Source organism: Limulus polyphemus, unplaced genomic scaffold, assembly GCF_000517525.1.
Source record: "Limulus polyphemus unplaced genomic scaffold, Limulus_polyphemus-2.1.2 Scaffold2977, whole genome shotgun sequence".
NCBI lineage: Eukaryota > Metazoa > Arthropoda > Merostomata > Xiphosura > Limulidae > Limulus > Limulus polyphemus.
Window position 1 is genome coordinate 37,608 of NW_013668587.1, and position 3,454 is coordinate 41,061.

The window sequence follows — 3,454 nt, forward strand, 5'->3', positions numbered from 1 at the left end:
GACAGCACACAACCCACTTGTTTTAAAATAATATATTCAGGACAAGTCAAACGTATGTACAAAAAAGTTTTCACACTGTAAGTTGTCACAGTTGTATCCAGAGCTTTAAATAATTCTTTTACATCAAAAGTCCACAAAGACTGGTTCAGTTACCTTAAAACCCCATTAACAAGAGAAATACTTCTTCTATACTCTGTTATTACAATACAATCTGTGATTATTACACTTTAAAAAGCCACCACTATACACACTTTATGGCTAAACTCATCATTCAGTCTAAATTCACACACTTTCACTAACTTCCTTCTTTACTTGCACTCTATATCACCACATATTTATAAAATGCAACAGAAATATCTAAATGTCTAGCCCTCTAGTAACAACAATATTAAACATAAGAAAAACTTAAAAGCTTCGAGTAAGATGTCTACAATATTACAAAAGCCTAGTGCAACAATTCAACTGCATACACAACATATGACTTGTACAGAGTTATGTAACAAAACTTGTCATAAGTATCTCTTTTTAAAACAATTAACTTTTAACATTCTTGTTATGAAAACTAAATACTCATTGAATATTAGATCACTAAGTAAACTAAATAATAACAGTCTTGTTTATCCAACAGATGGGGGTCAAAGTGCACATCTCATGACATTTTGTAGAATGCCATTCAACATGGTATTATGTATTTGACTAGAGTTATCAACTATTGCTGATCTAATAACAGTTTATGGTAGAGGAGAGTGAATACCAGATACTGTATGCAGGGATACAAAAAAAATTGTAGATATGCATTTCAGAGGTTCTAGAGGTTATGCAAACTGTATGATGGACAAAAGTATTTTTATTATTCATATGAACATTACCTTACACTCAAACTTGTCTGAGTCAGACTTAATATGTCAATTCACAGACATATTTTGAGTACAAAAACTTGTAAGACGTCTGATTTTTACATGCAACAGACTTGTACATTTTACGAAAATCTTGCCACATTTCATGTAGATACATTCAGTACATTTTTAATTATAGTTAATATTCTTTTTGCAATATAAGAGCAGTCAATTAGACTGACCCAGTGCATATTTGGTTAAGTGCTTTAGGAACATCCCTACAATGGTATAGCATTAAGTCTGAAAGCTTATAACACTAAAAACTGGGTTTCAGTACCCGTGGTGGGCACAGCTCAGCTAGCCAATTATGTAGCTCTGTGCTTAACCACAAACTGCTTTAGAAACAAGACTGGTAAATCTGACATAAATGTCTGAGAATATAGGTTTACAATATATGTTACTTTTAAAAATACCTTGATGGTTGTTCACTAAAGTATCTAAAAATAGCAAATAAGATTATTGTTTACATTCAACTGTAAATTTAGTTTTGATTTTTTAAATTAGTATACAAATATCCAAAAAAATCACCTAAATGACTTTGTAACCAAACCAGTGTAAATGTCTCAAATGCACACCTTCTATAGTACAATGGCTTAAAATTAGTAGGACATTCTTTGAGACATTGTTTTTGTGAAAGCTCAAATATATTAGTTACAGTAGGTGCAAGTTTAGATCCCATTCTATAAATTCTAAGAAAAATTAGTATAAAGAGACTGAACATCAAAGTTTACTGTCTATGTACACATTTACATTGAACTTTATACTCTGTGCAGAATTCAAAAACTTGAATATATTTTTGACATAAAATGTTTTTTGGTTTATTCTAAAAAAATTCTAAAAATTGAATAATTAATTGTTTTAAATGTAAATGCTTGAAGCTATTACCAGAACATTTGCTTTATGAATTGTAAACAAATCATTCATTATTTTAGTGTGAGAATCAACCAATCTATTTTTGTTTTTACATAAACACAGGATTATAATATTGTATTTCGAACTGTAATTGCCCCTCAGTGGCACAGCAATATGTCTGCAGACTTCTGCTAGAAACCAGGTTTCAATACTCGTGTTGGGCAGAACACAGATAGCCCTTTATGTAGCTTAGCACTTAATAAAAAACAACTACAACTGTATTTGTGTTCTGATAGGAATTTTAAAAACAGTGCTTTTTGGAATTGCCAATTTCTTCATGACATTTTTATTTTTAATTTATCATTTTATAAACTTAATGACGTTGGAAAAAATATATTAGCACATGAATTATATTATAGACTTTTTCCTAAAATGTTTGGTACAATATTATACATTTTTGTCTACTTTTGAAGCTTTGTTGAAATGTTTGAAGGATTGCTCTGTTTCTCTCTATGTGGCCCAGTGGTTGGTGTGCAGTTCCATTGTTCTTGTCCTGTTATCACCAAAAACATTGTGCTCCACACTTAGGGGCCATAGGTGCATTATAAGGCTAATGGTAAAATTTCACTATTCACTCAGTTAAGACTAGTCCAAGAGCTGATGGTGGAATGCTTTCCCTTTTGTCTTCTAGAAAAAAATTAGGGACAGCTTTCTTAGATAGTTCTTGAGTAATTTTGTACAAATATATTAAAAGAAGTTTCTCTCTGTATATCTGATTAGAATTTTGATACAATCATGCATTGTCTTTTTTTTATAATTGTAATTACAGAAAGCAATGAACATTTACATACATAAATGCATTGATTTGGTCATAAGAAGACTGGATACAAATGATTATTTGAAGAAAGAACATACTAATAAGGTCAAACAAGTAGTAGGAGGTAGAAATATATATGTGAAATTAAATTAAGGCCCAACGCTGTCAATAGAATTTAAATTACAAAGGTATTTGAAAAAAGTTGTAACTGAGAGTATACAAAGAAATTAGATTAGTTGGTTTGCCTAAATTTCATTAATTGAATGTTCCTGTAAGACCAGTAGTTTCAACTATTTTACTTATAAACTATCAGATTTTCTAGTAAATTTTACAGATAATGATCATACTCTTAAATAGGTAGTTTTGAGTTTTCAAATTCTGTACAAAGTGTGGTATTCTCCACATTATTATTAGGTAGTTTATAAAGGGAGGATCAATCAGGAAAACTGAAGTAAATCTGAATTTAACTAAAGGACTGAGTTTTAAGCTAAGAAATAAACAAATTTTTTCATTTGATATCATGTATCCAATCTTTATTTATATTGCAAAACAAAGACACATTGTGCATATTTGAAAGAACACATATTTTGTGATGTGAAAGAATTAGAAACAAATATATTTATGTTAAATAATTTATCCTTATAAGATTGTCAGATAGCTGCCATTTAACTAGAAAATTAAGGAGAGAATAAATGGGGAACACAATAGAATTTTAGTTTTAACTCACTGAGAAAATGCTGTTATGAAGTACTAAATTTATTATTTTCACTTTTTTTCTATGTTATAAACATTTATATGGATTACACCCACTTTGACTTTTGTAATGATAAATTTTAAGAGCTGTATATTGAGATTCTCAGAATTTGAATAAGTTTGTTTGTTTGTTTTG

The 3,454-nt window shown here is 29.5% G+C and overlaps 1 protein-coding gene across 1 annotated transcript in view; it reads left to right on the forward strand.

The window, feature by feature from the left end:
• LOC106468354 (neutral ceramidase-like) overlaps window positions 1–3,454 on the forward strand; it is a 44,362-nt gene that overhangs the window by 25,445 nt on the left and 15,463 nt on the right. The gene's annotated exons all lie outside the window — the stretch shown is intronic.